The sequence below is a fragment of the Nyctereutes procyonoides genome, unplaced genomic scaffold (assembly GCF_905146905.1).
Source record: "Nyctereutes procyonoides isolate TBG_1078 unplaced genomic scaffold, NYPRO_anot_genome, whole genome shotgun sequence".
In the NCBI taxonomy this organism is placed as follows: domain Eukaryota; kingdom Metazoa; phylum Chordata; class Mammalia; order Carnivora; family Canidae; genus Nyctereutes; species Nyctereutes procyonoides.
The window spans coordinates 25,862,658-25,887,888 of NW_026575041.1; the positions used below are offsets into that span (position 1 = coordinate 25,862,658).

Below are 25,231 nucleotides of genomic sequence, written 5' to 3' on the forward strand. Positions count from 1 at the left end.
GGAAATTCACAAGTTATCTATAAGTTTTAAAGTTTCTGTTATTATTTTAAGGTTAATATTTTAAAATGATATAAGCATGGATCTTTTGGATAATGACTTTATGGCAGAGTACTTTCAAGTGAGATTTGTGTCTGGGTTTGCTGGGGTTTTTTCAGTCTTGTTTAGGCAAAATAATATAGAGTTACTTTAGTTGCCATATGCAAATTAGAAATATGCAGAGGAATATTTAATGTGTAAAGATTTGTTTTTAGTAAACAAAGCCAAAGGACATCATAGGAGTACAAATGGGGAAAAATTATGAGAGAATCAAATCATCATAGGACTATGTATGCCAAATTCAAAAGCCCAAGCTCTACTAATCATTAACATATTGGCATTGCAAATGGTGATTCAACTTTGACAAAATAATATCTTCTATCATGTTGAAATAATAAGGTTGCATAGGTCATTTTAAAAGTTTGTCTTTCATTTGCTATAAGCATAAAGAGTTTATGTCTTATTTTATGTCTGTCTGGATCTAAGTTATCATACAGTATAAGATAATATAAACCAGGAGTCCATTTGAATAATTCTTTAAGTAATTTGGGAATATTTTGAAATATTTGAAAATTTTCTTTAGAAATTTTTTTTCTTTCCCATTCTAACCTGAGAAACACTGACTTAAATAACCCATTTCAGATGAAATGACTTACAGACTGATTGGGTTTAGTTCAGGCACAAGGATCTATTATGCCTGGAAAAGGTGACCACCTGGGATTGAAGTGGGTTATGTTGGGTATTTTGTTTTGAAAGAAAATATCTTTGTTCCTTGGGGCAGGGGTCAGGGCAAAACCACAAACTGTGAGATCAATATTATCATATGATTGAATTGTATTTGGTTGAATTGCATATAGTAGAATTGAAATTTTTTTTATATTGATGCTCATAGAAATTTAAACAAACAAATAAAAACAAAACCTGGCACAACATTCTTAAAGCTGAAGAGAATATTTTTGTATAATAAGGTCAAATAATTTAAATTGATTATCATTTATTCTGAATGCACTAAAAATTTTGATATCATCAAAATATATTTGTCATATTGGTACAAGCCACTACATCTGAAATGTGTTACTTTGTGTTGTTTGTAGGTGCCATTTGAGTCTTGTCCTATTTATTTCAGTTCACCATAGAATGTTCCTCAAAAAGTATTCATAGACATCATATGATGAGCCTTAAAAATTAGGGAGCATCTCATTTGTCAAAGCAAATATATTGGGATCCCTGGGTGGCACAGCGGTTTGGCGCCTGCCTTTGGCCCAGGGCGCGATCCTGGAGACCCGGGATCGAGTCCCACATCGGGCTCCCGGTGCTTGGAGCCTGCTTCTCCCTCTGCCTGTGTCTCTGCCTCTCTCTCTCTCTCATTCTGACTATCATAAATAAATAAAAATTAAAAAATATATTTAAAAAAAGCAAATATATTGAGAGAGGAACAGGATTATGAATTTTCTGTTACAATAAATATAAACATACTAAACTTTTTTTTCCATAAGTTGAAAAACAGTTTGTAAATTTTCCAGTTTTCTTTATTCCTTTTCTCCTCACTTCTGTCCCCTTCAGACTAGTGAGACAAATATACTAGCTTCAAACTCAGATCACTCTATTTTCCAAAAGTCAAATTCTTCTGGTCAAAGTGCCATTCAGGAAGGAGGCTAAAATGTGAAATATTTGTATTTTTTTAAGAGTTTATTTTTATTCATGAGAGACACACAGAGAGAAAGGCAGAGACACAGGCAGAGGGAGAAGCAGGCTCCATGCAGGGAGCCTGACGTGGGACTCCTGGGTCTCCAGATTCACGCCCTGAGCCAAAGGCAGTGCTAAACCACTGGGCCACCAGGGTTGCCCCAATATTTGTATTTTTATTTTTCAAGTAAAAGCAAGACTGGACCACATATAATCAGCATTTTGCCTACTCCAATCTGTATATTTTTTGTAAACTCTGATCTATATGTTAATGCTTGTAAACTGATTCAATTTAATAATTCCAGAGGAATCTTTACACTTAAGATCGACAGACACACTTGCAAAATATTGTTTCAAAATACTGTTTTTACCAATATACAATTTGTTACTTTATTGTGTAGTGCCCGGTTTTATGAATAATAAACTCTATTTAGATATATAAATATTAAACATCCAAATATTAAAATAAGAGACTAAGATTTAAACAATAGACAAATTCCATCAAGCAGTGTGAGAAGGCATATGTAGATAAATGAAAAATCATGCATTATAAAAATATGAGTGGAAATTTGAAAATTAAAATTTAAAATGTACACATACATTTTTAAAAATAGAATACCAGTTACTTATGACACTTTATTTTTTTATAGAAATTTTTGTTCACTTCTCTCTGTTACAAAGCACACCAACTGATAAGAGTTGTGAACATAAATTTAAGTGGAAAAGGAAGTACTAAAAAACTGTTAAGGTTTTGAAAAGTTTGTGTCATGTATATTTCACATTAGGAATACAAATTCAAATCATGGTTTATTTTCATGGAATACAAGTATATTTATCATTCATGTGACCTATATCAATTAGGTTTTCCACTCATCAACCTATAATAATTGAAAAAATGTTAAATGAATTGGTCTTGTCTTTCATTCACAATTTTCAATTATTTTGAATTCATTTCAAATTAAAGAGTGAAACAGCAAATGGCAATTTCCTATGTGGGCTATAGAGACTAGTATTATATTGGAAGAAAGGAGAAAAAATAACAACGTATTATAAAAGAAACATTCAAAGTGAAAAATACAGCACTTTAAAAAGCATAAAATTATGTGCAGAGCAATAACACATTGTAATGAAAGATGTTAATTGCAGAAGTATGACATTTTATTATTTGAAAGCATGTCAGAAACTCAAATTAAAAAGTAGAATTTAGGGCAGCCCAGGTGGCTCAGCAGTTTAGTGTCGCCTTCAGCCCAGGGCATGATCCTGGAGACCCGGGATTGAGTCCCATGTCAGGCTCCCTGCATGGAGCCTGCTTCTCTTTCTGCCTGTGTCTCTGCCTCTCTCTCTCTCTCTCTCTCTCTCTCTCTCTCTCTCTCTCTGTGTGTGTGTGTGTTTCTCATGAATAAATAAATAAAATCTTTAAAAATAAATAAATAAATAAAATAAAAATAAAAAGTAGAATTTAAACCTATGTTTAACTGCAATTTAACTCTAAACTGTAAATGCAATGTTATAACAACAATATTATAACAACTAAAGGTTAACAATTGATTATTTGTTTTATCAACAGAATACCAAAGGTCATATTGATTTCTCTTTTTCTGCCAAATTTTTATTGAATCTTTCAAATTTTTTGTTTGTTTGTTTTGGAAGGGGATCTTCTTTGTCTTTTTTTTCTTTTTTATATGTATCTGCTCTACTAAAGAAATACATAAATCATTATCTTAAAATTTAAAATTTGATGAGTAGTAACTAGAACATGATATGAATTTTAGAAGAACTCTGATTAACAAAGAAGTTGCCAAAAAAACACCAAAGAAGTTACCTACTTATATATTACAAAATATTTCATTCATTTTGTTTTGAATGATGCAAATAAAGTATATATGAAAATAGGTTATATTAGAATTTGAGTTGTGTAGTTATTTCTTGTTTATATCACAGAATGTTCAATATGAACTGCTTCTCAAATCATATTAGTATTGATAATGATGATAACTGCTAATAAATCCATAGCGCTTATAATTTATGAAGCACTCTAACATTGTGGGTGACAGTATAACTCAATGTATAAAGCAAGACTCAGTTGCCCTGATTATCCTGTAGACTATGAGGTTTTCTTACTTATAAAATTATTTCCTTATTTATAAAATTTGAATTCAAAAGAATAACCACATTGAATTGTGAGACTTGAAATAAATTTTGTAAAGTTCCCTGTCTGATGTAATAAATGCTCAATGAATGTTATTTGTGATGATATTGATGTGCTGTTGCTGATGGTAGTGGTGGTGGTGATGATGATGGTATCATTCAAACTTTTGATTCTTTGAATACTAATGTATATTTCTGTTATCAGAAAGTTTTACCACTCCCCTTTCTTTCTCCAGTAATTAAGGGAATGGATTCTAAAGATTTGAGTTATTATCTGGGATTAAAGGAGTCTTTCCAGTCCTCCATGTGATAAATATGTTATTCCTTAATCTATGTCTTTAAATTGACATTATTTGTCCATCAGAGCCTCAAATCTACACATCATCATTCCTGGCATGGCCATTCTCATCAGCCTTTCCTACTCCTAGTCCTGTATCTCTCAGATAGTTTCTGATAGCAGACTGAACATTCAGTTGTTCCATAGTCTGCATTATAGGCCATGTGCAAATAGGTGAATATATGTGGAGAGTTAATGAAAACAGAGAAGCCTTTTAAAGATTTTATTTTACTCTTTGTCTTTGTCTTTTATTTTTTTCTTTTAAGGAAACTCCAGGTTTTGCCTTATCACTTTTAGAGATCATCAGCACACATCCATTTAGATTTATCAATCATGTCCTTTTTCATACTAAACTAATAAGCTCCAGGAGTACTAAGATGTGAAATGTTCCATGGAGATTTTTTCCTCTAGTATACTTTCATTCAAAATGTTCTGCTCATCAAACTCATATTGGATTTTCACTTCAGCTCATTATTTCCATTACTTGGCCATTAACTTTTGTTAAAACATAATCACCCAGAAGCACTCCAGCAGTGCACAAATATTAAGCCTTCATTATTACATGTTCATTTTCCTGTACTTTTTGTGGACAATCTTGGCTAAAATAAAGAATACATAGTTTTTGGTAAAGACGCAGGTTTTTTGTTTTGTTTTATATCCCTTCCATCTGCACATATATAAATTATTATGAAACGCCATGGAATATGCCATACATGTTTAAAAATTACTTACAATTCTTGAAATACCAAACTGGTTTAAGAACCAGTTTTCATTTCTAGGCAGAGGGGGGTACCAATTATAGAGATAATGGACTATAATTCAAATGTCTCCTAAAGAAATCCTGCATCCAAAAAATAAAAAAATAAAAAGTATCCTATGGAGGGACACTATTATGGTGTAATTTTTCTTTTATGGGACTGTCCAAAGTCCTTTGTAATATCCCCATCCTCACCAAAGGAGCTTCAGAACAGTGAAATTTTCAACTTACTCATTTAACACATGCAGAAAATTGTCCTTGAAGTACCCATTAGTTGACTTCAAGTGAGAATTCATGTTGTGTTTATTTGGCAAAAATGATCAGGCTTACATACTGATTCACAGATATATGGAAAAATTTATATGTAGTGCATGCCCTAAAGGATATGGTTACTGAGGGGGAAATAGGGTATTATTTTTCTAAAGAAGAGGAATTCATAGGGATAATTCAGGTCTTTTTTCTGTCCTTTTGCTTCCATCTATGTGCTGTGTTTGCTAATGAACAAGCTGTTTTCTTGTTTCCTCTGTGACAATATCTTTTGCATGTTAAGAACATAGAACAATGTAGGCCCCAGATAACTTGTTTTGAGGTTTGTTTTTGCTTTGTTTTGTTTTGGGTTTTTCTTTTTTCTTTTTTTTTTTTTTTGGTGTCTAAGAAATTGTATAATGAAAGAAAATAAGCATTCATATATCGATAATATGTCACTTCACTTCCTTTGTAAATTAAAATCTATGCTTTCAAAGGAAATAAAATGATCAAGATGACATTATTTATCTAAAGGAAGAGAAGATTGATAACTGACCTCACAATATTTAATATCTATGAACTGCTTACAATATACAATGTGTTATCACTCAAGGATGATGACTTGCTGTTCCCTAGCTCCATCAAGTTTAAGGAGATGACGGAAAAGAAGAAAATGACCTCACATTCATTGTGGATGAAGTTAGGATGCTGACTTCTGGTTTCAATGAAAACTAATGGCAGAAAGCTTTGCCTGATTAACCTTCACCACCTTCCCTTTAAAATGCTAGTAAAAATACAAAAAGGGGGAAATGCAGTCTAGCAGCACTAGAAATTATGAATATAGATAAATTATTGGCATCTGAGAGGGATCAGTCCTTCGAGTAAAAATGGGCTCAATTCAGAAATGATCAATAACTTGTTCAAGTCTAGACCTCTGAAATTCAGAAAAATCAATAAGAGCCAGTAGAGGGAATCTTTCACTAACCTCCACTTTATTTCCCTCTGCTAAATTCAGTAATTGAGCCTCACTACCAAGCTTGGCTTGAAAACCTGCATTGCACAGAAACCGTTTTTAAGGTGGCAAGACATTACTCTCCCTATTCTACTCTATCAACGTTAAATTCAAAATAAATTTGGAGATTATGAATCCAGCATGGTGTGAGAGAAGACATAAGTCGTAGGATTTATGTGATTCATAAATAAACAATGATGTCAATAAGCAGTGATATAGTTGAAGAATACTGAATATAGATGAAGAATATTGAAATTCATGGATTCTGGAAATCGTATAATTATATATACTGCTTTTAGCCAAAGAAGGATTACACACTGCTTCAAAATTTTCAGTAGTCACATTACCTCTACATAAGATGTGAGAAGATGAGAAGGAACATTTTGCTTTAGTCTAGTTCAATTGCATTAGAGCTCTACTAACCTCTGAACATTTGATATGGGTTTGTTCAACTGACTAGTGCCAAGATTTATGTCCAAGGAAGAGACTCTGGGGCAATGACAGAAATAGCAAAGGGACATAAGGAAAACCAAAAACCATTTCCAACAAATAAAACCAGGTTGGTAAACATGGGGGCACAAAAGAGTATAAAGCACAGAGACTGTAAATATAAGTTGTTTACAAGTTATCTCGAAGAAATGGATTATGTTCAATTGTAATTTTGTGCTTTTCTGTATTTCACAAGTTGTATATAATTATTGTATGTCATTGTACATATACAGTAGTATGTACAATGCAAATTATTATACTAATTATTTATATTAATTAGTATAAATACTAATTATTTATACCCTGTGCTTATAATCTGTAAGGAAAGTTAAGGTAAACATTAAAATTTGTAGAAGAAACTTTCTTAAGTTAAAATCACATATATTTCTAATCATAAAATTCAAATAATTTAGTTTTGATCTGAACATATGAAAAGATAAAAATGCTAATCCATCCTGCTACATTTTTTCCATCTTCAAAGAGAGAAATTACTTGATTTTGAAAACATCTCAAACTCCTTGGCCTAGTCTTGTAGAGGTGTATTACAGAAGAATTGATGTAATTTGCCCTAGAGATTCCATTTTAATTTCATTCGAATATATCCTTCTCTTATTCTATCATTCTTTCAAACAAACAATTGACAAACCTTCACTCAGACAATTGACAAACCTTTACTCAACAGAAAATTAGATTTTCAAACTAATTGAAGTATATGGTTAACCATTCACCCTGGGTTTCTCTCTTTTCCTTCCTTCCTTCCTTCCTTCCTTACTCCTTCCTTCCTTCCTTCCTTCCTTCCTTCCTTCCTTCCTTCCTCCCTTCTTATTCTTTTAAACAATGCTGAATTTTAGGTCTTTAAAAAATCTCAAATAGCAAACATCCTAAATTATGCTTTTCATTCTCCTCCTTCTCCCTCCCTACATAAACCATGCCTTGCCATAAAACCAGAAGAATCTTTCCAAAGCACAGCTTCGACTATTTTATCCTCCTGCTGAAACTACTGATCTGAATCTTTTATTGAATACATCCATAATCCATGAGTATACTTGAGGCTCTCCATATTTTTCCACATTTATTCATTAATTATCTAAGGTTGAAATGTGAATTATATGCCATTTTTTGTCTGTTAAAAATGAGTGAAAAACAAGAATTTCAAATGATTCTACCTAATATTTTAAGGACCTACATGTCATAATGCTTGGTGTAGGAATGGAGTTATGAATAAAACACACAAAGTATTACCAGCATGGATTTATTAACTATTCAGCTGTCTTTCTCTCTGCATGTGTCTGTCTCTACCCAATTCTGTCCTCTCCACAAAAAATCCTAAAATATTGTAACTTCAAACTACATGGATACTCACAATTCCTCAAAACAGATTCTTCATTTTCTTACTTGATAACCTATACTGAAACTTCCACCCTTTCTCTCCTCACTTCCACGTAGCTTGCTGGCCCCTCAATAACATTTGAAATCCTAACTCAAAGGATTTCCTTTGAAATCCTAACTCAAAGGAAAACTTTTCCTTTAAGTTTTCTCACCACTGGAAATGCTCAAGCTGACATAATTACCAAGATGCTGCAGTTAGTGGGAAGTTAGATAAATGATTTAAGTCAAATTCTGACTTTTAATTTAGTTTCAGTATGTTCCAGTTCACAACCCTCTTATTTAGATATTGTCATCTCTGACATATACATTTTGAAATTTAAACTCAAAGGGATAAAGTGACTTCTTCAAAGTCATCTATCACAAGTTTTATAACTAAGCTTGCTGTTAGTCAATGATTCTGTGATGATACTAACAATCAATTGTTTAGCAATGATGCTGCATTTCAATCTACTTGGAGAATAGTGATAGAATTCCTTCTCAGAGTGATAAGGATTCAGCTTCCCAGTCTATACTCAGAAGCTGTATGATCAACTTCATAAGGTGTTTTCACACACACATATTCCTCACAAAAGTCCAAAAAATCATCCAAATAAAGAATCTAATTTAAATATAATTTTACTTACAGTTAAGAGACATAGTGCCCAACTGAAAACTAACACACAGTGGCCAAATTTTCATTTTACCTTTATTTTTCTCTTTCCACATTTTACTTTTTGATAAGCTAGACTAATCTGGTATTGATTGGCAACCCAATTTAAGAAATATTTATTGTATTTTTTTCAATGATACATTGATCAATTGATGAAATATTATAGGCAAAATAATTCTAAGATGGGATTATTATGATGTTTTTGCTCTGTGCTTTTATAATTTTCCCATGATAGATCTACACTGTTTTGAGAGGTATTCAATGTTTCTAAAGTTGATCTTCTTCAGACAATAAATAACCCCACATAATTCAAATTTACTGAGTAACAATGTGCTTTGAATGGGAATGGAAAAGCAAAAGAACTCTCACATTTTCAAAAGATTCAAATGAGATCAAGTAGAATAATTTGATCTCAAATCTTCAGATTAATGACATCTATTTGAATACAGAAGACATGCATGTAAGAAAGCCTCAAATTATTTGTTGATAATATTTCCCAAATTTAAGGTTACAGAAAATCTAAAAGTTCCTTTTCAACCTTTTTTTCCTGATTTTACCACCAGTTTTTGTTTCCACTTTAAACAAAAAAGTTAAATATAACAAAACAAGCCTTAAATCCCAATGGAGATAACACTGAAGAAGTCAGTTAATTTAAACTGTAAATGACAACAAGAAAATCCTGGCTCTGTTGTGCTATGAACACCTCCAGTTTGTAGCATTAGATCGCTAGCTAATTACCAATTTGGCAAACAGTTAATAAATTCCGCTTCTAACAATGGTTCATTTACCCCAGTTACTATAAATTGCTGCGTAAGTTGCCTGGTTATGCTCTCCACATAGGCACAAGTTGAACAATTCATTAATTGCTTAAAGGCTTTTCTTTTCCAAAAGCCCCCCAGACTACAACTTTCAGCTTAATTTGTCCTTATAACAAACAACATCTAAAATACTTGCGAACACAAGCACCTATATATGCTACTGACTGATCCTACCTCCCCAAGTGACTCTTCATTGAGTATACAGTAGTGAAAGAGATAAGATTCTGAGAATGTTTAGAAGAAAGTATTTTATAATGGAGGTTTTTAGCTTCCTTGAGAGTTACATAGTCACTTGTTTTCAGGTTTTGCATAAATCACGATCTAATTAAACTATGGTTGATTTATAATGGAAATTAGAATGATTACCTTGATGATAATAAAAAGCAGCCTGCAGATCATTTTCATAAAAATAACCTAAACAGATTTTATTGTTAACATGCTTATTTTGTTTTGCTTGAGTAACAGAATTGTTTATGAATTGATAGATAAATACATAGATACAAAGATAGATAGATATAAAAATATAAAATAACCGCTATGTTTTTAGTTGTATATGGAGGTTTCAGGGTACTGATTTGTTTTTTTCTCTCTTTCTAATTGTAAATGGTAGCTCTCCTCTTTTCCATAATATCATGTTATCTAGACACTCTTCTATTCAATTCTATTTATTTCAGTGTAAACAAAATTTTATTCAAAATGAATTGAATGTAAGACACTATACCAGTCATGCCAAGACAAATAAGAGAGACTTCCATTTCCAAAGGAGGCCTGCCTAATAGGCAATAAAACTAATGCATAGATAACTATAACACAAGATATTTAAGGTAATAATAACATAGGCTTATTAGCACAGGATACTTAATAGGTAATATTTAGGTATTATTAACAGGATATTTAAGATAATGATAAAATAACTACCCTTTATGGAGAGCTGGCTATTTTATGTATGCACTGCTTTATTTCAATCTTCACAATAAACTAATATTGTAAGGAAATATAATCATTCCTGTTTTATTTATTCTTATTTATTTATTCATGAAAGACACAGAGATAGAGGCAGAGACATAGGCAGAGGGCGAAGCAGGCTCCCTACAAGGACCCCGATGTGGGGCTCCATCCTGGATCCCAGGATCACAACCTGAGCCAAAGGCAGACACTCAACCACTGAGCCACCCAGGCATCCCTCATTCCTCTTTTAAATAAAATAATTGAGTCACAAAGAAATTTCCTAAGGTAACACACATAAGAAATTGGAGAATCGGAAAGAGAGCTTAATTATCTTTGGATTCAAAATCAATTCTGGTCTATTCCATTGTACAAAAAACTTTGAGAGTTAAGAAAAAAGAAAAGAAAATCTTATTGGAAGATGAGAGAAAACATGAATGAACTGCCATTTAAAATGGTCTTGAATTTTGGATTTTGACACATAGAGGTGCAATGTATTTTATTTCTTTTTAAAAATGTATTAAGTTTTATTTGAGAGAGAGAGAGCCTGTATGAGTTGGGGGAATGTAGGGCAGAGGGAGAAGGAGAAAGAATCCTCAAGCTGACTCCCTGCTGAGTGTGTAGTCTGATATGGAGCTTTATCATCATAACCCTAAGATCATGACTTGAGCCAGAAAGAAAGAGTCAGATGCTTAACCGACTGAGACAACCAGGTGCCCCAGAGGTAGAATGTGTTTGAGAAAGACAGTTCAGAATTTGCAAAAGAAGTCATGAGTCCAGGACAGTTTTATGAAAAGTAAATACTATTATTTGGCCCAGGTATAGATTATGTGTAGAAATGGAAATAAGCTGGAAAGACTGAATAGCTGAAGACAAATTGAGGAGAACTGGAAAGAAAGATTGAATTTATATTTAATTTAATAGCCAAAGGATAGTCTTTACAAGACTCAATTCAACATCTATTTTGGGACATTTACTTTTATTATATAATTTTAAAAACTGTAATTAAGTTTTATATAACAGAAAACTGCACCAAATGTCCTAAAAGAAAAATATGTATTAAATGACGACTTAATATAAAATAAATAAACATGTTACTTGAATGTCTTGATTTTATCAATGAGCTCACAATAAAGTCAGGAGGAAATGTTAAAGCCAGGATCTGAACTTATTCTGATGATGAAACCTGTGTGGAAGTTGATTTTCATACCCAGGGAATTTGCTGATACTGAGCATTGGTTGGTGGGCTGAGAAGAAGAAAGACAAGCTCAGGGCATAAAACTGAAATTTGTGTAAATGAATCCACTCAGAAAACCATAAGAACAATTCATGATCTCATGTCTTAGTTCTGAATGCAGAGGGGAAATCTTCCCCTTAGGTGTTTAAGGGCCAGGAGCCCTAATATACTATGTAGCTCAATGTAGGACTTGAGTTAAGGTCATCCCACACAGGACATGAACCCAGGCATTTGAGGTACAACAATGAACAAAAAGCAAAGGAAGTATCGATATGTAGGTAAAGGTAAACAAAAGTTGTCATATAAAACAATAATATCTTTAATTTCAAAGCCTAGGGGGAAAATCAAAGACTTGATTACATGATATATATGTAAAATTTTTATACTAATATCTATACTAATATTTTAATGATTAACGAAGCTTTTACTAAATTATTTCATGTTTCATTTGAGGGACAGAGAACATAAAACAATTTAGTAAAAGTATCCTTAATCATTAAGATATTAGTATAAGTATTGAGCTAAAATAAAAATCTAACAGTCGTATGTTTAAAGCATATGAAAATAAGAAAGTTAGAAGTTAAATATTTATTGGTTAAATACAAGCACCCCAAAAAATGTATTTAGCTGCATCAATACCAGAAAAATAGATTATACAAGAAGCACAGAGATAGTCACTATAAAACATATATGTAGAGTGACCAAACAACAATTTTCAATCTGTACCTATCTCATAACATTGCCTCACAATATGAAAAATAAAAATTAACAGTTCTATAAGAAGAAATAAGAGAATCTACTATTCTAGATAATTTAACATATCACTTTTGTATTCCAGAACTTAGAGGAAAATTTATGGCTTTATGTAATTATATTAGAAAGGTAGAAAACTGAAATTAAAGAACTAAGCATCTAAAAAAGTTAGGAAAAGAACATAAAATTAAACTAACAGAGAGTAAACAAGAAAATAATAAAAATAAAACTTAATTAAATTATAAACAAATATCAAGCACAACGGTAAGAATTGATAAAGCCAAATATTGGTCCTTTCAAAAGACTAAAAAAAGTCCCATATTTCTAGAAAATGAGGGAAAATATTTTAAAAATTAAGAGAAAAAATTAAGAGAAACAAGCACAGATTCTGCAAATTGAAAAGGTAATAAAAGAATGTAAGGAATAAGTGAGTGTCAAACAAAGTTGAATACTTATATAAAATGGATAAATAAAACATAATTTCCCAAACTGACTCTAAAGAATAGGAAAATCCCAATAGTCTATTATGTTAAAAGTTAAAAAACATTTATATACACGCACTCAAAAACCTGCAGGCCTAGACACTTTTACTGGAAAGTCCTACCAAAGAATAAATGATTCTAATTTTACACAGTTATTTCATAGTATAGAAAAGAGACCTTACTAACTAAATCTGTCAAGGAGAGTAGGAGAAATAAAAATACAAATCAATCACTTTCATGAGCATAGACATAAAAGTTCTAAATGAAACATTTGCAATTAGAAAGCAGCAGAATCTGAAAAAAAGATACTGTGTAACAAAGTTGAGCTTCATAGGAAACCAAGTTGGTTTAATATGGGAAAACCAATTAATATAATTTACCATATTAAAGATTCAATAGAAAAATGATGTTTGTCTCAATAGAATAGAAAAAATATTCAATCAAATACGTTTATTTATGATTTTAAAAAATCTCATAGCATCTAAATGGGATAAAAGGAAATCTCTAAAGGTATCTTTTAATAGATGATAAAGAGATGACAGATGATAGATTGATGATAGGTAGATAGATAGATACGTAGATAGACAAAGTTAGAATAGTAAGATAGAAGCATTCCTTTTGAGAATGGGAAATAGACAAGAGTTCCTGCTATAGCAGTCCCCACCAGCTCAGGAAGACAAAGAAATGTATGAGAATTGGAAAGCAAAAACAAAACTTTTTTATTGGTAAAATATTTAACTTGATGCATTGAAATTTCAAAATAATCTATAGAAAAACTACTTGAATTGTTTAGAGACCTTAAATAAGTTTCTAAATACAGAATCAAAAAAATTTCCATTTCTATACAGCAAAACAAAGAGTGAGAAATTGACAAGGACACCAAGGAAGTTACTTCTGAACAGGAGGCCTTGGAATAGTTTTGGGAGGGACAAATAACATACCTCTGGGATTAGTTAATGTTCTAATTTAAAAATCTATATATTTAATTAAAATATGCAGTTGAATATACTCATGAATAACTTTTCCTAAACTATATTACACTCAAGGCCCCATATTCTAAAAGTTACTTGCTTTATTCCCTCTTTTCTGATGCCAGAAGAGCATCCTTCCGTACAAAGCAATTATAGAGACAAGTAGTTTGTGCTTGGGATTTTCTCAAAACAATGCAGAGAATTTGCAGTCTCCCTCACTGTGCACAGAGGCAATGTCACTGGGTTGAGATAACTAATAATAATGACAGACAATAGTAATAGTAAACAACACCCATTGTGTGCCAAGGAGTATAACTTAGTAATGTAAGGAGGGAAAAGTTCTTCCTTTAGCCTTCTAGGCCTTCCAGCTGGACTAAGAACAGGAGACAGGTTAATGGGAGGAAAAAACTGGAGTCTTATGTGCACACTGTGGCCCAATAATGAAATTGATACCTAAAGAAATAATCAAAGTGGATAATTTTATACATTTTGGACAAAGACACAATAACTTTGTGAGGAATTGGCAGGATAAAGAAAACAGCTGTTTGAGAGTTTTAATCAGTAAGGAATTCTAAGCAGAATTTAGGCTGAGGTAGTAGATGTGGGACCCAGGAAATTGAACAAAAGCCCCTCCCCCTGGACGAGCGGAGCAGGACTGACTCTCTTCGGGGCTGCCCCCGCCTTGGGCCGAGCTGCTGATTACTTAGGGCCCCGCCCGCCCTAGTCAAGCCCAGGGCACGCCCCAAGCAGGGAAACGCGGCTCAGAGGACCCGCATGACTGCGCGACTTTCCGCGCGTCCCACGGGCCACGGGCCCCTGTAAAGCTGCTGCCTCTTAGCCTCGGGTCCAAGTCCCTGCTCCGCTGCGTCTGTGTCGGGTGCACTCGGACCCAGGCTCGAGCTTGTAATAACCCCTCGGGTGTTTGCATTGGGGTCGGCTCCGCGGTGGTTTCTCGGATTCGCGATCTTGGGCACAACAGTAGATTAGAAAAATATAATAAGGTTTGTTTCTATAGCTTTCTTAGCTTTCAAGTTCTAATTTCTAGTGATAAGGATGTCTTTTCACTATAGTGTAGGGTGCATATTTTTCATATTATTTTCTGCTTTCAGAGGGACAGAGGAGAATCAATATCCTTGCACCAGTTGTTTCTCCAATCACTTTTATTTAAAATAATTAATATGCTGAAGTGGCACATTTTGGGGTGGCCTGCCCTTGGCCTCTATAGTGCTTCATAGATGTTATTTCTTTTGAAGGTGCTTTCAATGTATTGTGGGATGTGTGGGTTCATGTGCATACAAGTGAGTAGAAATGCAAAAAGGGCAGACAGTGTGAGAATGTTAGTATAGATCTGACTATGGTATTGTTTGTGCTTTTCTAGAAAAATATATAGAATGTTTATGGTTTATCTATAATTTTGTTTTCTGTGCTTCTTGTTTTTCTGTTGGAAAGATCATTTTATATATGTATATTTTGAGGGTTTTCTTTTAAATCTATTTTAAGATTCCGGCTGACATTTTAAAGTTGACTGAAAGAAGGAAATGAAGAAAGTTGAAATAATATTTAGAGAATTTGGGGCCTCTCATTTCATGATAGTTATTGGTAAATACATCAACTTGAAAAGAATTGCTTGTTTATTTGTAAGATGTTTAATTGGACCTCAATTTCTTTTTCTTTTCTTTTTTTTTTTAAAGATTTATTTATTTATTCATGACAGACAGACAGAGAGAGGCAGAGACAGAGGCAGACGGAGAAGCAGGCTCCATGCAGGAAGGCTGAGGTGGGACTCGAGCCCGGGTCTCCAGGATCACACCCCACGCTGAAGGTGGTGCTAAACCGCTGGGCCGCCGGGGCTGCCCTGGACCCCAATTTCTTAATTTTCATTATTTGTTGATACCACTTTTGAAAATTAAAAAAAAAAAAACTGAATAGAAGTGAACATCATTTTTTACTAGCTGTGTGATTTGAGCAATAACAACAACAACAAAAATAATCAATAGAATTTTTTACAGGTTTACAGCAGGCCAGGAATGTCTGAATTACACATATTAGCTCATTCACTCCCACAAGGTTGGTTTTTGGCTCATTGTCATTTTACAAAAAAAGAAATCAAGCTATGGAGATGTGAAATAATTTGACCACAGTCATACAGTAGAGGATGGTGACAGGCTTTGTATCTTGGATATATAGTCAAGGCCTATGCTCTTAAACAAACAATACTGTATCTCGTATACAAAGCTGATCTCTCTCTCTTTCTGAATCTCAGGTTCCTAAATTGTAAGGTGACACTAGTGATAACTAACTCAGAAGATTTTTGTGAGACTACCCACATAATCCACAGGGTGTTTTCCCGTGTATTGTCTTCGGTAGCCTCCAAACAGGCCTCTCTTTACCTGACCTTGTCCCTGTGTTATATTCTGTACCTAGCAACCAGAGTTTTCATTTAAAACATAATCTGAATCATGCCAGTTTACTTTTTGAACTTCTCCAATGATTCCCTCCTTTATTTAGGATAAAATTAAAACTTCATATTATGACCATGAGATCCTATGAGCTACTGCTGCATTTTTTTCTCATCTCATTACTCGTCTCATCTTATTGGTTTTACTCATGGAGGTCCACGCCCACCTTCCTACTATGTATGGTGTGTACCTAATAGACTCATCACTGTCTTAGGGCAATCTACCTCCTATTTCCTAGCTTCAAACGCTGTTTTCCCATAGCACTATTATCTTCTTCTAAATATCTAGGTCTTGGGTCAAATCTTATCTTCTCAGAGGCATTCCTGGTTTTCCAATAATAGAAACTCCAACACAATTACCCTTCTCACATCACTTTATCTTATGTTCTTACAACACTCTGATATGTTCTGGTTTGTCTGTTTACTCATTCATTATTTATCTTTTTCCCTAGAATATAATTTCTGTGAGGCAGGGACCTTGTTTGTTTTTTAGTCAGCAACCCCAGAGCTTAGAATGATGCTCCGTACATGATAGAAACTAATAAATACTTACAAATGAATTTGTTGGAAGAACACATGTACCCAAATCCTCCACTGGTCTGTTACCTTCTATGTCCAGGTGACTCAGCCTCCCGAATATGAGAGACAATGGTAATAGTTCAAAATAACATTTTAAGGATATTATGAGGATTAGAGGAGAAAGCACCATATGCTGCTCTGACTTTCTTTGAAGAAAAATGTTGTAATAAAGGAAGTGATAGTGTTATGACTATTTTAGTATTATTCACATAAAGATTTGGGGCTTCTCTCTTATATTATTAAATTAAAATAGCATGGAGTTCAATCAAAAGTCATGAGAAGAAGTAAGATCAATTCTCTTTGTTTATTTAATTTAAGAAAATTAACTAAATGGAGTTGTATTTCCAGGATAGCTTCTTTCATGCTAATTTAAAATCTGATTTTCTGGTCAACCCAGTTTGCAGGTCTGTCACTAAATTAAAAGTAGCAGCCATGAGAGGTGTGAGCTTCCTCATCTCTACCTCATTTATTCAGTGAAGCATCTGCAAAGCCTCTGTGGGTGGTTTAAATGCTAATACTCAGAAAAACAGTCTTGGAAGCAAACACCCAGCTGTATTTAAGGCCCGCATTTTCCTGGTAAATGTGTCTCTAGGGGTGTACCTTTCCGGTGCCCAGACTTTTTAAGCACCATCCATATTAAACACAAATCAGAACACTTTTCACAAACCACTTAATGCTGTTTAAAACCCACAAGTAAATCATTTTAACTAAACCCTTTGATATAACTTTGCTCTCCAAACTGTCCCTGTCTGGTTTTAAACACTTTTATAAAATTGTTTTAAAAATTTAGAGGGTGGCAGACCACATTAGTGCTGTTATATTTGTATAAATCATGTGTATGCAATAGGACTGTGTTCCTCCCCCATACTGAGATCAACATTTAAAATTTTATGTGATTGTCCTCTGTGTGTGTATGTGTGTTCTGGGAGGAGGGGACAGACGGGGGCCAGTGTGCACACATGCACCTGTGTATCACATTTTACTAGAGTGATTTCCAACTCTCTTTCTCTCGGAGTTGTTTAGGGGCTCTGATGTTTAAAATGAAATTAAAACAAGATGTATTCCTTAACACGTAAGTTGTAAATAGAATTATTTCTGCTTTTCTCAGAACTCTCCCTTACCCAGTTTCTTCCACCAGGCAAAGTTCTTGGGGTACACAGTTATGTTTGAAGGAAAAAGGGAATTCATATCCCCCTGCTTCGTTGCAGGGGTCATTTATAATGTATATGGGCCTCTTCAGCTTTGATATACGTCCGGTATCTGCCTCCTTCTCTCCCAATGACCATCATTGACTTGAGTCCCTGATTAGCCATATATATTTTGCAGCACTACAGGGTTTACCCAAAGCCTGTGGTGATTCATAGGGAAACGGGAATGGCTCTTTTCCTCTCCTACTTTAGACCTCACAGACTTGATCTAGCTAATGGGTGCCTTATCTTCCCTGAGGTACACTCCATCCTATAGCTTGCATTTGTTGATTACTTCCAAAAGATGCAAGTTTTTAAATGCACTCCTCTCTTTAGTTGATGCTTTTTATGAAAGTAAAAATAATAAAGCAAGTCTGGATTTCCCAATCCTTTCTACAGCCTGTGCAACCATAACTTGACTTTCGGGCACAATCATGATCTCATGATCATTACTCAACAATATTTCCCAAAGTGGTCATTATCCATGGATCTTATTAGGAATATAGAGAAACAGAGCACTTCCTTTGGAAATTCTGATGCAGCAGAACTAGGATGGGTCTAAATTTTGTTAAGTATATGAAGATTCTCAAGAGCAGGCAGGTTTAAGGAACAGTTGTTCAAGATTAGCATTTCCCCTCAAACAGGGTGAACTGGACAGTTTCACTCTCCTGCTGTGTGTCAATTAATTCCAACTATGCAGCTTATTCATAATTTATATCAAGTTGTCTTGTTTACAATAAAACCAGACTTTTAAGACTTTCACAAATAATAGAGGCTACTTATATGGTTACACCTGACAATGACAGAGGCTGGCATCTCTCAGGAAAAAAGAAAAAAAAGCAAAAACAAAACATGTTGGGAAACCAGACCTTCAAGAGACTGAATTGGACAGTTATTCTGAATCAAGCAGATCCAGAAACTTTATCAGTTCTGGTCCATGGATCTAACTTAAGAGTGCTCCCACCTTTAATTAGAAATTCTCCTTTCTCTGTTTGTGCAGATCATTTTGTGTCTTCTTGTTTCTCCACCTGATCCCAACTGGATCATTACTTATACTCCACTCATACTGAGCTTAATCCAATCTATCTGCCCACCCCCCACATCTGCGGCATAAATAGTTATTTAACTTAAAAAGGATCTTCAAATATTTGTTAATTTTCACTATCTTTGATTTTTGAAGAGTCAGTCTATTTCTAAACACTTTAAAACTTAAATTTAAGTTCTATGAAATGTTTAAATCATGTAGTTATTCTTCTAATCACTAGAGTAAAGATCTGTGGACCGCTGGGTAGAGGAAAAGGCGATGTAGTGTTGCAGGTTCCAACACATCTTTCTTCTAAGTGGTATCCCTCACCTCCAGCCTCCCCAGGACCCACATCAAAGAAGGAGACAGAGAGAGAAAAAGAAAGAGAGAGAACAGAAAGAAGGAAGGGAGGGAGGAAAGAAGAAAGGAAAGAGGGCAAGAAAAACCATCATTTGGCTTCATGTTTGTTTGAAAACATACCTTTTATGAGAGTGCATTGCTCACTTTGCATAAATAGAAACACTAATGTAAGTCAAGACATATTTGGAAACCAATATTTTCTTGGAAATCCCTTTTGGCAAGTCGGCAAAAAATTACTGAAGGTAATTTAAAAAGTTCCATTCAATGATCTGAACATTTTAGCATTATTGTATTTAGCAATATTTTTTTTTATGATAGTCATACAGAGAGAGAGAGAGAGGCAGAGACATAGGCAGAGGGAGAATCAGGCTCCATGCACCGGGAGCCTGACGTGGGATTCGATCCTGGGTCTCCAGGATCGCGCCCTGGGTCAAAAGCAGGAGCCAAACTGCTGTGCCACCCAGGGATCCCTAGCAATATTTATTGTAACATGATTCCTCCACTTTGGTTATTAGATGAGTATATTTCACAAAGAACCAATAAACTAAAAAGGTATAAAATAAAAAAGGAAGATTCCAATATAAAGAATGGATGTATACTATCAAATGTTTCTTTCTGAAATTATAAAATGCCTTAGTTAACAAAAACCTAGAAAATGTTTTTGGGTGGAAGAGTCTAAAAGTCTTGCTATATTTGTTCTTTTTTATTAAGAATTGCTATTTTTGGAACCATCTATTGCATGCCTGCATTTAGTTTCCGGCTGACTAGAATTGCGTGGCTAAAGACAACATCATGCACATTATAGTTGATGTTTATTCTATGTATGCAAATACCTCTATAATATGCATGGGTGCATTCTGCATAGTTAATTTCAAATTTGTCTTTTTTAAAAAAAAATGATTTTTTTTTTTTAAATTTATGATAGTCACACAGAGAGAGAGAGAGAGAGAGAGAGAGAGAGAGGCAGAGACACAGGCAGAGGGAGAAGTAGGCTCCATGCACCGGGAGCGGGACGTGGGATTCGATCCCGGGTCTCCAGGATCACGCCCTGGGCTAAAGTCAGGCGCTAAACCGCTGCGCCACCCAGGGATCCCAAAGAAAATGATCTTAATTAAGAGGCTCAATTTGAAAATTACAGGGAAAGGTGATTGCTGAGTGATTTTACAAATGTGAAGTTACTTTTTCAGCACACATTCACTCCAATCAATAATTTGGTCTCAAATTTAGGTTCAAAACAGGCCATTGAAACATTTCAACACGTATTTGTCTAATTTTTTGACCAAGAACTGTTATCAACAACTGTATTTCCAGTCTTAATAACAATTTTAAATTTCTATCAAAATAGTTTTGCTCCCCATTCAATAGGACCCAGGATATGTGACAGGTTAAAAGTACCTGAGCCCCAACAGGCCTGGGATTAGTAATCAATAAACAGGCTGGCTTCATGGGCATTCCACTTGTGCAATTGCATAGATCAACACACTTAGAAGGGTTCTGTGCTTGATTTAAGTGCTTTACTGTCACCAAATTTAATTTTTTTAAGATATATTTATTTATTCATGAGAGAGAGAGGCAGAGATACAGGCAGAGGGAGAAGCAGGCTCCTTGCAGGGAGCCCAATGTGGGACTTGATCCTGGATCCTGGAATCAAGACCTGAGCTGAAGGCAGGCCCCCAACCCCTGAACCACCCAGGCATCCCACCAAACTGAAATTTGTAATAATTTTTTGAAAGGCCTCATGTTTTTATTTTCCACTAGATTCCACAAATTATGTAGCCAATACTGTTGCTAGGCTATGTGCTTCCTGTATGGTCCCAAGTAAGTTATCAAATTTTTGAAAACCTTATTTTGTGCATTTATAAGGAGAGGATAATTATATATATTTCATAGTTTTTGTAAGAATTAAAAGAGATGATACTTTCAATATGTTTAATATAGCACATGGCTCTATTCAATACCCTCTATTCATATGTTGACTGATAGACATCTACATTCTGGGATGATCTTTTTCAATGGGAGCTTCTGTGATTGCCTAATATGTAGACATCTCCCACATATTATCTTTTGAGATATGATGACCCTCAAACCTGAAGCTTTGTCACTATTGCCACCATTCTTCTTTTATCCACAGACTTAAAATAATAGTCTTCTTTGACTGCTTGCTCTCCTAGGCCTCACTGGTCACCAAAATCTATGAATCCTGATTACAACAACATCACTCTTGAAACATTTAAACCTATTAACTTAAATCTAGTTTGCAAGTCCACCTATACTAAAATGTAAGCTACATAACCTATCATATAAAATTAATCTAGCTATAACATCATTTTCAGTATATTAGTCTGCTCCAAAACGTTTGCTGGTCTCTCAGGGCAGTAATCCCCTGTCATTTGCCATGTAACCACATGGTGCAAGAAGAGAAAAAGTTCCCTGCTATTTGAAGGCAATTGATAGGAGAAGCTTTTTCAAACTGCTGAAGTAAACCAGTGGCAAGGAAGGAACAGAATGTCCAGAATGCAGTTCCCCAGCACACAGGTTTTCCCCAGAAACCCAGCTCTCCCTGAGCTTTGTTCTTCCTTTCATTCATTTCCAATACCATGCTGCATTCTTTAAGGAAATAGGGGTCAACAAACTTTAACTGGAAAAAAAAAATATTGGTAGATTATTTTCCCTTCACCATTGAGATTTTATAGAAATTCATTTTTTCCTAAGCCACTCTAGGGCCAGAAGTACCCGTACAATTCTAATGTATTGTTATCTCCTCAGTTCCTTCCATAATACTGAAGAAACATATGTTTTTCAAGTGGAAGGAATCTTAGATATCATTCAGTCCAAGTTCCTCATTTTACAGGTAATAAAAATAAGGTTCAGAGAAGTAAAATAGTTTTCCCAAATTCATGGTCCTGCATCTTCTAAATTTCAGCCAAATGTCTTTCCCAGAATTCCATTCTGCCCTAATATAATGAAAATCAGGTTTATTTTCCATGAGAATAAAAGAGGTTAGAGTTTAAAAGAAGAGATTTTCTGGATGCTGAATGTCTTTATGCTTATGCAGAGGAATGTTAGCAAAAATTCAGGGTGGGGGGAACCCACAGAATAAAAGAAGTTATTCTTGGCAATTGACTGAAATGAGAAGAAATCATAAAAAGCTTGAATGACAGGCAAATGAATAATGTGATGAGATAAATCAAATTTTGGTACTACTGAGATTGAAAGGAAGAGTATAAGAAATGAAGGATGTCTAGATTTAACATTCATTGGAAATTATTGAGAATCTTGAGATACAAACTTCTAAAATAATTAAATGCAGTGTTACTTAAAATTTTAGGAACTGAGAGATTCATGCGTTGTCACAGGATACTACTAAAATAACTCTTCATTTTTCATGTAATGAGACAGAATGTACATTCCATATTGGAGGGAAGATTATACTCTCAGTTATTCCCATGTATTTTACTTCAATAGCAGGTCAATTTAACTTGTGAGTGACTATCAAAGGACACAGTAGAGTCCGTAGAATAAATTTAATTGGGGAGGATTTAAATATTTTTATTTATTTATTTATGATAGTCACAGAGAGAGAGAGAGACAGAGACATACAGAGACACAGGCAGAGGGAGAAGCAGGCTCCATGCACCGGGAGCCTGACGTGGGATTCGATCCCGGGTCTCCAGGATCGCGCCCTGGGCCAAAGGCAGGCGCCAAACCGCTGCACCACCCAGGGATCCCCTAATTGGGGAGGATTTAAAAAAATTTTTCATTTATTCCGTTGTCACAATTGTGAACATTCTATAAGACGAGCAAGGGGATCCCTGGGTGGCAGCGGTTTGGCGCCCGCCTTTGGCCCAGGGCGCGATCCTGGAGACCCGGGATCGAATCCCACGTCAGGCTCCCGGTGCATGGAGCCTGCTTCTCCCTCGGCCTGTGTCTCTGTATGTCTCTGTCTCTCTCTCTCTCTCTGTGACTATCATAAATAAATAAAAAAAAATTTAAAAAAAAGACGAGCAAACTGATAGGTTAGCTCTATGAGCTAAAAGTCATCTTCTATAAATGGGCTTCATATTTTTTCTGGTCCATTACTATTAATGATTATTTAAGTAACAGACAGACTATTGCAGGATTTTAAAACTTGTGTCCAATTACCCAGGAACATCCCAGCATGAATTATGGTTATTATAAGCAAAGAGATTATGAGTCATCAGACTATGAAGTGGGTACAATATTATTCTTCTTTTATTATATTCAAAGATAACCAAACATAGTGATTATTTGTATTATATAGGTACAAATTTCTATCATTACCTCTGACTTGCAGTATACTTACAAAACATAATAATATTAGGATGCCAAGAAGGTGATATTTTCATATAAGGGAGCCATCTTCTGATTAGGATTCCCATATCCTCAACTATATTTTGTGTTGTGTTTCTCTATTTCTTTGTGTTTTAGATTTACTCTATTGAGTAAGAAACTTTCATCCCCACCCTTATCCCTACAGTTTTTCTTGTTGGAAGACCATCCATTAGCATCTGAAGATCCTATTAGTGTACTTTGGCACCCCCTTTACCTTGAATTTGCAAATAATCTTTTAGACCTATCTATTGTGCAACAAATTATCCCTAAATGCAGTTGTTTCAAATGATAGGCATTTATTATCACCCAGCAGGTTTTTGGGGGTCACCAGGGTAGTTACTCTGCTGGGTTCCATCATTTTTATGCAATCAGCTGTATTTGGGTCAGAAGGTTTCTTGATCTTAGTTTTCTATAAATCTCTCATCACATCTGTATTACCTATTTAGCACAACTGGCCCACATATTCTGTCATTTTCTAGCAGATTAAGGTTCCAAGAGAATGACTAGAAATCTTGCAAGTTCTCTTAAAGTCTAGCCTCAGAACAAGCTCAGTGTCACTTCTGCTACTTTTTATTGGTCAAAGCAAATCATAGAACTAGCCCAGATTCAGAGTGGGGAATAGGTAAGTACGAGGAAGTACAGAGTCATATTGCAAAAGGTAATGGATAAAAAGAGGGAAATATTTGCAAACAGTTTTGTAAATAATTTCTCATAGACCTGGAAGAGTTTCTACAGAAAAATTATTTTAATTACTTTGATTTTAGCTAAAATAAGCAAACAAATAAGCAAACAAAAAACAGTGAGGCCTAGAGAGGTCGAGTGACTATGACAAGTTGATAGCAGAGTTAAGATGGCCAACCACCTTATTTTGCCTGGGATTATGTCAGTTGTAGGACTGAAAATCCATCTCCTCCCCCCTTTGCCCCCACTCGAAGAACTGAAAATCTCACACACACCTGGATACCCTAGAGAAGGACTAGGATTTCTGGATTCCTAGTCCTGTATTCTTTTCAGTATGCTAAAATTGGCCTTAACACTTGATCAATGTGACTATGTAGCTATTAGCATAAGATCAGCCTACCCTCCTACCTACATCCTCCACTAGTATACTTGCTTATATTTAGTTTGTTTGATTCATATCTTGCTTTGTTCCAAAAGGGTTTAAAGCACTGTATAAAGCACTGCATATCACAACATGATAACTATACAAGCCTACATTACCATTCTTTAACTATTCCCTGTACTTTAATGTTTCTGAATGTTTATTCTTTCTGGTTTGTACTTACTCTACCTCTCTGTCTAGAATGGCCTTCAC

The 25,231-nt window shown here is 34.5% G+C and overlaps 1 protein-coding gene across 1 annotated transcript in view; it reads left to right on the forward strand.

The window, feature by feature from the left end:
* The window catches only part of CNTN5 (contactin 5), a 488,760-nt gene that overhangs the window by 231,496 nt on the left and 232,033 nt on the right, over nt 1-25,231 (forward strand). The gene's annotated exons all lie outside the window — the stretch shown is intronic.